Genomic DNA, 15,176 nt, shown 5'->3' on the forward strand with positions numbered 1-15,176 from the left:
TTGGAGAGGCTGAGGCATGCCACAAAGTAGATCAGAATCAGAGCAGATCACAAAGGTCCACCAGAAGATGGGTCTTTTGGCATAGCACAACCCTCTCAATAATAGGGAAGAACCAAATCATCAATTGTGAGATGCTCTCGGGACTGCTGGATGTGGCACAGGTGTGGCCCATCCTCCACACCTCCACTCTGTCAGTCACCAGAGCAGTCTTCCAGTTCACACGGGGATCTAAGCTGGAAATGGTTGCCATGTACAAGTCATGTACAAGGGCATACCCAACATGGCCCTCGTCCTGATGACTGTGATTGTGTATGTGTGTGTGAGTCTAAAGTGTGAGGGCACCAAGTGCCACTATTTGCCGAGCATCCCCATCCCAGGTGTTGTGAAGGATGAGCCTTGCCTTGTTGTTGCGTAATGTCCCAGTCAGGTGGACTTTATCACACCACCTATCCTTCATGGAAAGGCAAACATCTTTGATCAGAATCAGAATTTATTGTCGTGAACATGTCACAAAATTTGATGATTACAAGGCCATCAGGTAGTGGTCAATGTCCTGCAGACATTGAGAGTTGAGAACTCGATAGACTCAGTGGCGTGGTTTCCGGAGCAGACCATCCAGGTGATCTGACGGAATGCCTTATCGTCAGTGAATACAAACAAGCACCAGGACTTGACCTGGCTTGTGGTGTCAAATCCTTTCGACACAATTGGAAAATCACCCACAATGCATGTTGTCCCTGAGATGACTGCTGTGGAGTGGAAACAGTTGCCCACCTTTTTACAGAATGCAGATTTGCTAAGAGTGTGTGGAGACGGATGCAAGGGTCCTTGTCACAGTTCATCCCAAGCAGCAGTGTGACAGAGCACCCTTGATTTACAGGGACATACACAGACTCAGTCAGACAAAACTGCTAGAAGGCCATCAATTCGATGAAAGACACACTTTTATTGTCATGTAATAAAACAGAAAATGTAACACAGTACAACTCTGATTATCCAAAGTGATCGGGACAGGGCCTATTTAATTCAGATAAATGATATTTTTGGATAACTGGTCATTTTAAAAAAATAACCCAGCAGCAAAAGTGTTTAAACAACAACAAACGAAGGCTTTTAAAGCATAAAATAATGTTTAATTCTTACCAAAAGACAACCTGAAACAAGTAAGATAAATCCAACACCAAAAACTCGAAATTCTACTCAGTTTTTCCAAAATTTTTTCTACCTGTGACATCAGTTTGGCTCTGAAAAAAAATTTCAAATAACCGAGGATTTCTTATTGTTTCAGAAATTCCTCATTTATCTGCATTTTTCGGAGGTGAAATTACATCATTTCAGCTTTGAAATTTTTTTCGATAAATGAGGATTTCTGATTTTTCTGAAATCCTCAATTATCCGAAAAAATGTTCAGAGCAGAACAGACATCACTTCCAGATCCAAAAAATTTCGGATAACTGAGGATTTTGAATAATCCAATTTTAGACAATGGGAGTTGTACTGTCTTACACAAAATTTCCTTCTGTTTGCCGCAAGTGTGCGTGGATTCACCTCCGGTGCTTCTGCAGCTGCACAGTCCTCTGTTCAATCCATTCACAATCTGAGCTCCAGATCCAAACCTCTGATATGGTCAGGAAGCTTCCAGTGCCTGACAGCCTGAGTGGGTCCTTTGCCTAAAGTCACCAACAGCCTGCAGCCTGTTTTGGGTGCTTCAGTGCTGAGCCTCTTGATGGTATGTTGCCATGGTGAATGTCCTGTAGAAATATAATGGAGACTCTCAATACTGAGACATGCTAGGATGCAGTGGCAAAAAAAAAATAGTTTATGATTATATAATAATTTTGATAATTTGGTCATGCATATTGTGACTTGGGGAATGTATTTTTATTTAGTTTCTTTTGGCTATGCAGCAGTACTGGCAAATTCAGATATCAATGCCACCTTTAAATGTACTTAAGGTGCATTACTTTTTGAACCATTGCAGGCATCTGATAAAGGAACCATTGCAATGCTGTTGGGCAGAGTTGTGATGTCAATCGACTTAATGGGCTGGAATACCTGACCATCATTCACCAGTTTCCTGCTCAGTTCAGCAAAGTCTGATATACTCAATAGATCAGCAACCTCTACTGTGGTGAATCCTGCCCTACAATGAATGGTCTTGTCAGGAAGTGTAAGAGTTCAAATGAACAGTCCTAAACATTTATGACATGAGTCTAAAAGGATTACCTTCTTGCTCTAAACCCCTGTGAACCGTGACCCCCCCCCACTTCCATGCCCGCCACCTTCCTCGCGTTTTCCCTGTCACCTAAACTGGCTTTCAGACTTCACCAGGATGAACAACTTAAATTTCTGTTGACTAGTGATGAAATGTTTTGAAAGGCTGGTGTTGAAGCATATCAGCTTCAGTCTAAATGGATCCTTTCCAATTTCCCTCTTGTAGAAACAGGTCTACAATGGATGCCATCTCACTGGTTCTACACAAAGCCTTGGAACACCTGGACAGCAAAATTACTTACATCAGGATGCTCTTTATTGACTACTGTGAGGCATTTAACACCATCATCCCCGATAATTCATCAGCACAGTTCAAGACCTTGGATTCAGCACCCCACTGTGCAAATGGAACTTGGATTTCCTCACCTCCACACTACAATCAGTGAGGATTGGTAAGAACATCGCTGCGATCTCCATCATTACCAGAGCACCACAGGGCTGCGTTCTTAGCCCCCTGCTCCACTCCAGATAACCCCTGCTCCACTCCCTATGACTGTGTTGCTTGGTACGACAATAACACTATCTTCAAATTTGCTGACGATTCACAGTAGTGGCTTGTATAAAAAGGGGCAATGAGTTGGCATACAGGAGGGAGACTGAAAACTTGGCTGAATGGTGCTCCAATAACAACTTTACACTCAATGTCACCAAAACCAAGGAGTTGATTGTTGACTTCAGGAAGGGAAAACCATAGGTGTATGATCCAGTGATTATTGTGGGATCAGAGGTGGAGAGAGTGAGCAAATTTAAGTTCTTGGGAGTCACTATCTCAGAGAATCTTTTCTGGACCTCACAGACTAATGGTATTGTGAAGAAAGCACATCAGTGCCATTACTTCCTCAGGAGTTTATGGTTTCACAAGCTCACATTTTCATTTAGTGTGATTGTCATTTTAAAGGATTAGTGCAAGCTGCAACCATTCACAAATTGGGGTGAGACAGAGAGGCAGCAGCAAATATTGACTATATTCATAAATTGATTCTCTGGAAGAAAAAAAGAACAATGGTTGTTTATTCCAGAAAAACAGATGGTGATGTGATTATGTCACAAATAGGATTCAGTTTGATCAGCCCGCCATCTGGTGGAATGACAGTGTGAAATGGACAATTCTGCTGATTCTCCTTGTCAGGGGAATTAGAGAACCACCATGACCATGTAATGGTCATTCTGATTGACCCATATCTAGGAAAAGGAAGCAGGAGAATTGGTTCAATGGATCCTGACCAATGTGATGGTCTTTTCGTCTGATGTGCTTGGGTTTTGGAAGACTTGTGGAAGTCACACATTTCAATTCCCTTAAGCAAGGAAAAGGGGAGTTGTGACCACCATTCGTATGAAAGGACATTTCTCTGGAAGCAACTTGTCAAGGATTTGTGAGTTTTCAGCAGTCTGATCACTCAAGTCTCTCTCACCTCGTTTGTGATTACTTCTGGCATCAGTTTAAAAATCTAAGTTTCAACACAGGATTTTTAAGACTGAACTTTGAAATGACTTTCCAGAACTGTGCTGTAGTGTTTTGGATATTCCACACAATAATAAGATTATAAGATTATTTGTACATAGTTAGGGTTAAGTTAGCCAAGTTGTTATATTATTAGTAGTTATTAATAAATATATTGTTTTAAAAGAAAAACAATAAGTCTCTTGGTGAATTTCTATTGTTGCTGGTCTGTGATGTCACAGCGGAGGTTTGGTATGACATCAGAAACCCTAGCAAATTTCTGCAGATGTGTCGTGGAAAGCATGATGTCCAGCTGCATCACGGTCTGGTATGTGGACACCAATATCCCGGAGTGTAAAGCCCTGCAAAAGTTAGTGGACACAGCCCAGGACATTATAGGCAAAACCCTCCCCATCATCAAGAACATCTATATGGGACACTGCCATCAGAGAGAAGCACCAAGCATCAAGGATCCACATCACCCAGCACACACACTCTGTTCTCACTACTACCATCAGGAAAGATGCCACAAGACTCATACCACCAGGTTCAGGAACAGCTGCTACCCCTCCACCATCAGACTCCTCAACAACCAACAATTAGGGAGGGCTGTTATTTGAGGACTCTTATTTTTGCACTTTATTGATTTTTTTTCTATCTGTATTGCAGTTTGTTTACATTTCTTTATTTGTTTACATGTGTACGTTGAGTACTTTTCCTTAGCATGACCAGTAAGTGGTAATTCTGCCTCAGCCGCAGGAAAAAAAGAATCTTAGGGTTGTATGTGCTGTCATGTATGGACTCTGACAATAAATCAAACCCAAGAGCATACTGAAAGCCCAGGCCCAAAATGTTGTTGATGTACCTTAGCATTAGTTTACAGGCAAGGCTTGCTTCATATTAATCATTTGTCCTTTGTCACTCGCACAAAGAATAGAAAATAGAGAAGCAAAGTTGAAGAAAATGTCAGAAATAATTCAAGGGCCATTTATCATATGCTTGACATAACTGCAAAACCATAAATCTTTTTGCACCAACAAAGAGTAAAAGCTTACATTTAGTCTAAAAAAAAGTTTAATTTTATTCAGACAAATAACAAGCAACCAATCTATAAAGTGATTATCATGGAGCAATTGGAATATTTTAGCTTGTGCTTCAACTTTAAACTCTCTATATGGTGATGTCCATGGCAATTACAGAGCAATTTATATTTCAAATCCAGTTGCAATTCTAAGGAGGAAATTAATTATTGTTGGAATGTCAATGGTACTCAAGTAAAAGGCAATCAGCTTTGCTGTTCGTCACCTTTTACCTCATTCTTATTATGCAGCCTCAACATCATATCTCTTGACTCTTTGGATGTACTGGAATTTAGAGGTGTCTCTTTTGAAACCAATTAAGTGTTAAAGCTCATTGGGTATATAGTTCTAATCATTCACCACTCTGAGTGAAGAAAATCTTCCTCATTTCAGTCGTAAAAAGTCTACCTTTTATTTTGTGACTCCAAGTTCTTGACTCCTGAATCAAATGAAATACATTTTCCAGTTCTCCTATCCAAGTGTGATCTCTGCAAAACCACACAAAATCCAAGTATGAGCTCTGCAAGGCCAATAGAGAAACAAGGGATAGTACCACACCACACTCAAGTCCTAAGAGAACATTCTTGACATTCTGCAACAATGGCAGGCTATCAATGAATGCCCAGTAACTCAGAATACAAGAGCACAACACTCCCCAATGAGTTAAACATGTTTTATCCTTCCTTTGAACAAAGAGCCAACATCCATATCAATTACAAGTGATGCTGGTTGTTGCTACAGAAGTCATGGCAGCCTTCCAGCAGATGAACCATGGAAAGCAACTGCCAAATGGAGCCCTGAGATGCGTTCCAAGAGCCTGTGCAGATATCTTTAATTCCTCCTGACAAAAGACCACAGTTCCCACTTGCACAATAATGGGCCCAAAATGATTAATGACTGATGGCTTTGACAGCCACTACCATTCAGTGTTTTGAGAGGCTGGCCATGGTTCACATGGGCTCTAGCCTAGCAGGCAGCCTTGACCCAGTTCAATTTGTCTACAGACGAAACAGATCCACAGGAGATGTCACTTCCCTAACACTCACTCGGCCCTTGTTCATAGCTGCCAACACACTGAAAGACCCATCACATCCCGGGCACACATTCTCTTCTCTCTTCCCCCACCCCCCCCCCCCATCAGGGAATTTTCAGCTTTTGGTGATAGAAAAGTTGCTTGCTTTTCATTTTGCACGTTGAAAGCCCTTTACTGAAAAAAAATGAACTCACTGTAGACGTAAAGTCTGGCACCTTAGCTGTATTTACATTTTTTTGATACAGATTACCTCTGAATCAGAAGGTTCTAGGTTTAATTCATTCCAGAAACACAAGTTCAAAAATCTAGACTGTCATTCCATGCAGAACTTTGAAGTGAACTTCTAATTAGGCAGTGTGTCAGGATTGAAGATGACTTGCTTCCATTTTAGTTTTGTGGGTTCTGAAGTGGCTGATGAGGTCAACATGGAAACTACTAACTTTTGGCCATCTGAGGTAGGAGTGCCTCACAGGTTAGGTCAGTAGATAGTGCCGTTAGGTCAGACGGCAGTGTTGCCATTTTTTCCCAGAGTGAACTTCAAAGACGAGCTTTTTTTGCTTTTTTGTATGTATGTAAAAGATCCCATGTAATTTTTGTACTGAGCAAAAAAATATATAGTTTTTGTATTTTAAGATCGAGGTCTTTTCTTCAATGACATAATCTGCTTCGAAATGAAATGAAAGAAAGAAAGGTACTTCAATTTTTGTAAGATTGGGGAATTGAGGGCTAAAAGGAGCTGAGACCTGGGCACATCAGTTATGCTTGTATTGAACAGCAAGGCAGGCTTAAGATCGCAGGTGTAGGTACTCCTGTTTCCATTTTCCTGTGTTCCATTTCATGACATGGCTCAACATTATTTGTTAACATTATTTAGATCAACTTGGGATGCAGTATTTCAAATGCAAAGATAGAAATACATCACTTTTCTCGTTTAAGAAACAAATTCAAAACCAATCATTCATGTTCTACGCGACATTCACTACTTTTTGTTGCTTTTTTTTTTACCTTGAGCCGAGCAGCTCCTGTATCCCAATGTAATGCATTCAGCAAGTATGCTTTCAATAGTGCACTTTTTGAAGTTGTTGAGGGACAAGGCAGATATACCAAACTTCCTTCTTCTTCCATAATAGAGGCATTTTAGCACTTTCTTGACCATCATGTCCATTTGTTGGTCCCAGGTCAGGTCATTAGAAATATTTATCCTTAAGAATTTGTAACATTGTTGTAGAGGTAAAAATGGTGAGAGTGATAACTAGTAAAGATGGTTACAGGGAACCAAAAGCAGGACCAAGAGTAGAGCTGTGGAATGCAATAGTGTCGATGTCCATGTCCAAGAAACATCATTAATTACATCATGTTTGGGTGTGCATTCTTGCTATAATAGAAAATTGGATTTATTGTTAAGTAGATTGCAAACATAAACATGCACCCATTGTTTTAACACCAACTTAGACTAATTGTTAACTAAGTTATACATGCATCCTATTCTGTAATCAACCTTGATTTTGCCATTAACTAGATCTTTGTAACTCCCATTCTATAATGAAAACAGTAAAACTGTTAATCAAGTTTCTGTAATCATGAACACTGAGAGTTTTAAATCATGCTCTCCTTAAAAGCACCAGTTTTATTAAATCACCCATTGTTTGGAACACCACCTCTGCATGCTATTTCCATTTGCTCCTACTCTATCTATTCATTCACCTTCAGCCCTATTAGTAAGGAGACTGTTTCCTCTACTGAATTCAATATTATCTCATTCGTTTTCTTGGTATTGAGAGAGAAGTTGTTAATTAGAGAGAGTGTAGTAGTCAAGTACAGTTGGTAATGCAGGGCATCCACTAATGTAAAAAAAAACAGATCAGATTCTTATTTAAATGGAAAAAGATGGCAGGATGCTGTTGTGTGGAGGAACTTGGGAGTGCTTACGATGAATCAGAAAGAATTGGTTGGTGCAACAGGTAACTGAGAAGGCAAATTGAATGTCTAGAGCACACATGTCAAACTCTGGCCCGCGATATAATTATATTTGGCTCGCAAGATCATTTCAAAAATGTATTAGAGGTGGCCCGCTGGCCGCCGCGCCAGTATAGCACATGCACAGTAATACAACAAATCCCAGAATGCATTGGCATCAGCCTGTTAATCGCCCCCACCACCTCTGTTTACGTTGCAGGGTCTCACCGTGGACTCTGGTTTTGGGGCCTGGCCGGTGTCAGGGGAGTCCAAGGGCGCTTCCCAGCGCCCAGAACCGGAGGCCTCGGGCCTGACCTCGCCAGGTCCGTTGCCCACTCCCCCTCCCTGCCGCAGGCCGACCTGCGACTCACGGTGACGGGGCCGCTGATCCGCCGAGATGCCGCCCTGCAGCGAGAGCTGATGCCCCCGCACTGTCGTTGTCCAACCCGATCGCCCGCAAACCCCGCCCTCCCGCACACAGGCCTGAGTAAGTATTATGAACTTTAATCTCAGGATAAAACGATCTTCCAATAGTTTCGTGTCACAGTGATAAATATATCCCTGGTTAAAAATGGTCCTGCACCTGGATACAAGCTCATTAGGCATAAAACTTGAAAAGTGTGTAAATCAAAGGATATCTGTACCAATGGAAAAAGGGCATGGCAAATAACCCTGCTAGAGTTCATGCCCACAATCAGTCACCCATTTGATTGTTTCAGGAATCATGTTATTCTCCCACATTCTCAATAGCCCTCAGATTTTACTATTCAACAGCACACTAGCAACATTTGACAAATCCTCTATAGAGAAATATTATTTATTGAATATTTTATTTCTCATTTGTTAATGCTTCTGGAAAGAGTTTATCCAAAACTATTATTAAACATTTATTTTAATAAGGAAAAAGCTTAACATTACATATGTTGAAAGAAGAGAAAACATGCAGATGTTGTTGAAAATTTTCAATAAATATTTAGTTCGGCCCTCGACTTAGTCCAAGTTTTTAATTTTGGCCCTCCGTGAATTTGAGTTTGACACCCCTGGTCTAGAGGGATTGAATTTAAGAGCAAGGAGATTCTTCTGCAACTGTACAGAGTACTGGGGAGGCCACACCTGGAGTACTGAGTGCAGTTCTGGTTTCCTTGCAGAAAGAATATATTGATTTTGGAGGCAGTGGAAAGGAGGTTCATCAGTTTGATTCTAGAGATGACAGGTTAACCGATGAGAAATCAAATCATCTGGTACAATACTCAATGGAATTCAGAAGACCGAGAGGGGAACTCACAGAATTATATACAATTATGAAATGGATAGATAAGACAAAGGTTGGAAAGATGTTTGCACTGGAAGGTGAGACGCAAATGAGAGGATTCAGAGCAGTACGTTAAGACAGAGATGAGGAGAAACTGCTTTTACCAGAAAGTAGCGAATCTATGAAATTCTCGGCCCAAGGGAGCAGTCGAGGCTGCCTCATTAAATACATTTAAGACAGTCAGATAGATTTTTGCATAGTTGGGGAATTAAGGGTTATGGGGAAAAAGCAAGTCGGTGGAACTGAATCCATGGCCAGTTCATCAAAGATCTTACTAAATGGCGGAGTATGCTCCTGTTTCCTGTGTTCTTATGACTGAGTTCACATGCTTGAAGAGCATCAATGTTGACTGCGATCAAAGAGATGTTGTTATCCTTATCTGCCTACCTCCAGCTCCTCACCCCTTTCCCTTCCTTTTTCTTCTCTCTGTTTCCTTTTATCACTTTCTTTATATTTCATTCCCCCCCCCCCACTTCAGTCTTTTTTTATTTGGGGCATCTGCATGTTTCTTAATATTCGTGATGAAAGGGTTTAGCTTGAAATGCTGACTTTTATTGTCGTGCCCTGACATACTGAGATATATGTTGCTCCAGTTTTTATTGCCATGCCCTGACATACTGAGATATGATATGTTGCTCCAGTTTTCCAGCATCTGCAGTCTTTCTTGTTTACCTTTGTTATCCATCTTCATGGATTATGGTCTGGTAGACAGGAAGTCAAAGATCTTGTTGAAGAGTTGGGGATTGAGGCTTAGATCCTTAAATTTGTGAATGAATTTGGTTGGCACTATGGTATTGAAGGTGGAGCAGTAGTCTAGAGGAATATAGGTGTTCTTGGCATCCAGGCGTTCCATGAGAGCTGGCATCTGCCATGGACTTGCTTGGCTAGTTGGCAAATTTAAATGGTTCAAGGCTATAGTTGATGCGAGCCATGAACAGCCTCTCTATAGGAAGGTGAATGTCAAAGTCACTGGTCAGTCGTTATTTCAGCCAATATTAGGATTAAGTAACACAAGAGAAAGAGGATTAACTTCCTAAACCTGACAGGGCTTGCCAGGATATCTACAGTGAATGGGAGAAAAGAAATAACAAGGGGGTGGGTGGGGGAGCAGGAAAATGTTTTCTGACATAGTAAGTGCATCACAGAAAAGACATCAAACTCTGTTTTAAATTTGCCAGTCAGAGCAATACCAGATAATTTTGATAAGTTTATTCAACATTCGTAATAAAAAAATTAAAAACAGGTCAGCAAGTATTTCTATGACAAAGCTGGTCGGGTTTCTTGCAGAGACGATGCAAGACTGGAGAGGGAAATGGAATGATTTGTTGTATCTAAGAAAGCTATCTAGGTAGTACCACTCTTGGAGAAGGTTAAGGGATTGGAATTTAGAAGAAAATGAAAAATCATTTTAAAAGTTGAAAATGGAGGAATCCAAGTTAGAAAGTACTTGGATTCATGAATCTGTTCTAGTTTTCTTTCTGTCAATGTCCACACAAATATTTTGGATATGGGATAAAGAAGTGCTGTCTACATTTACAGATAATACAATACAATGTACAGTACAACTCCAATTATCCAAAATATCAAATTCTCCAAAATTTTTAATTTAAAAAAAGAATTTCAGACAAATGAGGATATCCAAATCAAGTCAGAAATCCTCATTTATCCAAATTTTTTTTTTCGGAGCTGAACTGATCGGGGATATCAGGCTCCCAGCGGACCTTGAGCTCTTGGTCGGTGGCAGCAGCAGCGGACCTTGGGTTCCCGGTGGTAGAGGGGACCTCAGGCTCCTGGACAAGAGCAGGACCCTCAGGCACCTAGCACAAGCAGGGCCTTGGTGAGGAAGGGTTGGTGAATGGTGGTGCCAACATTTTTTTGGGTGAGAATTAAACATTATCTTAATACTTAATAAGCCATACCTTATTGTTTGATGTTGCATAAAAACTGTTACAAGTGATTTGCTGTTGCTACTGGGCTATTTTTTAAAAATGACCAGTTCTCCAAAACAAATGTTTTATCCAAAATGGGTCCAGGAATTCAAACAAAGCTGCAATAATGTATTAATAACTACTGATTAAAAAGTAGCAGATGGAATACAATGACAGTAAATATAATAATAAATTTTGCTAAACAAAATATTGCACATTGACTTGCAAAAAGGAAATGGGGATGGAAAGGTTATGAATCAGAAGACATTAAAAGCTGCACCTGAAGAACATTAGCCACAAAATAAATGGAATGCACATTCTTATTAGACATGGGGGGCGGGGGAGAAACGACGACACGGACGACTAAATTTGATAGACTGCAAAAATAGACATGAGATCATCATGTATGACTTTATATGAACCCTTTTTTGTTATCTGCTCATTGTTATGAGTTGTGTAGCTATTTCTAACCATGGTGTTGATTTGCTGCTGCAGCATCATCAGGGCCCTATTGCAACAACTTGGGAACTACAGTAAAAGTGATCCTGCATTGCTTACAGCTGGAGTCCAGATTTAATTAACTTGAAAGGTCAACACTGTTTCTCTGACCATATTTGTTGCTGGATCTGCCAGGTGTTTCCAGCATTTTCTATTTTTATTCTAGATTTCCAATACCCTTATTGTTGTACTTCTGCTTTGATCCACTCTGCACTTAAAAAGAGGATACATTTTATAGCTGGAACAGGGAGCTGACAGCTGTACAGAAAGTAAATTAAAGGTTACGGAGAGAAGGCGGGGATGGGGTACTGAACTTTAAGATCAGCCATGATCTCGTTGAATGGTGGAGCAGGCTCGAAGGGTCGAATGACCTACTCCTGCTCCTATCTTCTATGTTTCTAAATTCTGCCTTGAAAAAAAATATTGAATTAGAACAAAGGACAACGTTGGTTTTGAGGTTTGCTGTTGCTACAATGGATTCAAGATTCCTTTATTGTTATTTCATAAAACAGATGTAATATTACACAAAATGACTTTAGTCTGCTGTAAGACAGATAAAGGTTCACCATTAGCAGAAATTGCCTGGCACTCCTTACAGTCAGAGAAAAAGAAGCAAAAGAGTTTCCCTAGAGTCACTTAGTGTCATTGGATTCGCCTCCAGTGCTCCCACAGACTTCAATCTAAACCATGGTAACCCGAGCTCCAGATCCAAACCTGGCACAATTAGGAAGCTTTAAGCACCCTCGGTACGATCTCGCATCTTGGTTCTGATACCTGGTACCCCTTCAGTTTAGAGACAGCCTTTAGCCTTCCACAGCCTGGTATAAGTCCTATGACCACAGTCACCTGCAGTCCTCAGCCTGCATGGGTTCCTTGCCTTCATTGCAGGTGCTTCAACCGCTGAACCCCTCACTGGCCCATTACCCGGGTTGGAGAGTAGCCGCATCTGTTTCTCCTTCTGAAACAGGGCGGTCTCCCCATTTTCTGGTGCACTGTGCCAGTTCCCTGCTTCCCCAGTCTGCAACCCTACTGCTGAACAGAGGTGTCACCATTTTGGGCCCAGACTCCATGGTCGCAAAATTTTAAAATAAACCTCCTTTAACAGACCATTTAAAGTCTTGTGCAGGAAGTAGAAAACAGTAAAGAGATCTTTAAATGCAGAGAAGGAAGTGCATGGGATCAGATCATCATGTCCAATGTCATGAGCAAAGCCCTGATATATTCAATATGCCACAGAAAATTCAATGATTTGACACAAAGGCCAATTATATGAATGCATAACCATGCAAATAGAACCTCGAGCTTCAGGCACTACACCTATTATTCATGTCCGAACGATCTCTTTCGATCTGGATCTAAACGAACATTCATTCACACCTCATCCCTCGGATATAGCACACAGTAGCCCCTTTTAAATTGGATGGCCCTCCTGGGACAAAGGTGCTGGCACTAATGCAGTGAGTGGTGCGGCTTCCTCAAAGCTTAGAACAGATTAAAAAGGAGCTAGATAATCCATCTGTGAAATTAATTGACCTCCTTAAATATTCAAGTGCAAATTATTCAAAAAAATCATACAACACGAGATGTTCGACAGAAACTCCATATCACTGCTAAGATAAATGATTAAAATGTCTATTATGCTGCAAAAAATAGAAGCGACTGGTAATATTGCTGGTCTATTTTCCCCTGAACTTCGCAAAAATCGTCTCAAAAACTTAATTCCATATATGATGCAGCTATTAATATCAAGGTCTGTCTCATTTTAATTACAACTAGGCGCAAATCCAAGCTTTCCTGTCATTATAAAAACGTGGTCAACCCAAGGCAAGTGATAAAGCAATCAAGAACAATCGACCCGAGCACCAAGCAGCCATCAATGGCAGGAGTGCAGAATGTGCCCCCCGAAGCCATGGGCCATTTGCCCCGGATCCCCTCCGAAAGCGCACACGTGAACTCCGTGCCAGCCGAAGCAATCGTCACCCTTGGCACAAGAGCATCCGAGCGGACGGGAACTCAACTGCAGCACGAAAGGTAATACACTCGCTCTGCAACGTCGACCCTCAATCCACGGTCTGCGGGACTCACCCACACTTGCCACTTGGAAAGATTCGCAGTCACCATCCTTGATCTGATTTGATCTTTAAACAGAAAGTTTACTGACCTTAAACTGACTTGCAGTTTCTGTCCATTTCGCCATTATTTATCCTCTCAAGTAACTACGTATTCCTCGTCGTGGCCTTGAATGCCTCGTCCCTGCAGTTGGAATAATTTGCTTCCACTCCATTTCTGAATGGGTGAGTGAGACTTTGCGAAAGCTCTGGACTAATCTCAGGATTTTGCATCCATCGGAAAGACCTGTCTGTGCATCGCGCCTTGATGCTCCGTTCACCATGAAGTACTTTTGAAATGTAATCGCCTGGGAAATAGAATTGATCATCAGGGAGGTTGGAAACCTCGTTCATTATCCGAGCCCCTTGAGCATTTAATGCCCTTCTTGGATAGGCGAAATTTTGCTCCATCTCCAGAAGTTATTATTTCCTGGTTTAACCAATGTTTCACGACGCCGGTAACGGCCTGACTGCCGAATCCTTCCATTGTCGCCACATCGATCGCTCGCTGGCACGACGGAGGAGGGCGGTGGGACGCGACCAGCATTTGCTCGTGCCCCCGGTCGCGGCCTGGCGTCCTCCCCCTCGTGCGCGCGCAGTGGGAGTGGGACGCGACCGCGGAGGGATCGTGTTGCGAGGGGCGGGGGTGCTCCGGTCGGTCGCCTGACGACGTGCTTCCCTTGGCGACGGGGCCCTCGCGCTGGGAGGCTGCAGCTTGGGGGACGTTCAATCGAATCCCGGGCGCACGCGAGCGAGACAGGGAGGGAGGGAGATCGTGCTGCCAGCGCCCGTCAAGAGCGATCGGGTGGGGGAGCCGCACCTCCTCCTCCTGCTGCAGCTGCGGGGAGATTCAGGCAAGTCCAATTCACTAGAATGAAGCTTGAACCAATGGACGCGACCGACCCAATTCTCGGTGATCGCTCTGACCCAGAAGCTGCGCCGGTGACCGGCTCCTCTCCGCGCCTCTCTCGTGGTGGACGCGCTTGCCGCCGTTTGGGGACAGGGAGTGAGGAGGGGGCTGGGGTCCCGGCTGGTAGGTGAACGCTGCAAGTCACCGACTCGTACAAAGCGCCGGGTCCGTGTGTGTGGTGTTTTTAAATGTCAGCCGGTACCCTCGAGCTGCGTCAGAATGGGGAACAGTTTAAAATTCAAAAATAACCATCGTTTTATGCAGAATGACAGCTTCGCCGCATTTAACTCCCCCGCCCACCTTTCCTTCATGACCATTATTACGAAATGTTATGCACATTGTCAGTTAGTGATCAGCTTCGATTCAGGGCAAATGGATCTATTTCATCATCTCTTCCCCCACCCCTCCAAGTTTGTCCCGTCAACCCGCTGGGCCTCTTGAATTGATTGCAACCTGACTTGATGTCCTCCTTAACGATTGTGACGTACTGGGACTGATGGAGATCTTGACCAATGGGAAAGTGGGCAGGGTCCTGTGACCTATTTCGTCAAAGCGCTGCTGGCGAATTCCGACCAATGGTGACGGAAGAGGCGGTGCCTTCGTGATGAGGTTGGGTGGAGTGGTCACGGGGGGAGAG

The 15,176-nt window shown here is 42.5% G+C and overlaps 1 protein-coding gene and 1 long non-coding RNA gene across 12 annotated transcripts in view; one reads left to right on the forward strand and one right to left on the reverse strand.

Annotated features, from left to right (window-relative positions):
* Nucleotides 1-926: 926 nt before the first annotated feature.
* On the reverse strand, nucleotides 927-14,831 carry LOC138757893 (uncharacterized). 5 transcript variants are annotated; one of them, XR_011353952.1, is made up of 5 exons: nucleotides 13,683-14,831; nucleotides 11,015-11,142; nucleotides 6,833-7,202; nucleotides 5,203-5,314; nucleotides 927-1,751 (listed from the first exon to the last, which is right to left on the reverse strand). It is a non-coding gene; the product is annotated as an uncharacterized lncRNA (long non-coding RNA). The 5 variants fall into 5 exon arrangements; XR_011353949.1 differs by lacking the exon at nucleotides 11,015-11,142; XR_011353951.1 differs by lacking the exons at nucleotides 5,203-5,314; nucleotides 11,015-11,142.
* kiaa0232 (KIAA0232 ortholog) overlaps nucleotides 13,536-15,176 on the forward strand; it is a 125,596-nt gene continuing 123,955 nt past the window's right edge. For 2 of the 7 annotated variants that reach the window (XR_011353947.1, XM_069925979.1), the window contains exon 1: nucleotides 14,230-14,483. The gene's annotated coding sequence lies outside the window, so the exon portion shown is untranslated. Of the gene's footprint in view, nucleotides 13,816-14,229; nucleotides 14,663-15,061; nucleotides 15,149-15,176 lie in introns of those variants that run through there. The other 5 variants (XM_069925973.1, XM_069925978.1, XM_069925976.1 and 2 more) reach the window with 4 other exon arrangements.

This window comes from Narcine bancroftii, chromosome 3, assembly GCF_036971445.1.
Source record: "Narcine bancroftii isolate sNarBan1 chromosome 3, sNarBan1.hap1, whole genome shotgun sequence".
NCBI lineage: Eukaryota > Metazoa > Chordata > Chondrichthyes > Torpediniformes > Narcinidae > Narcine > Narcine bancroftii.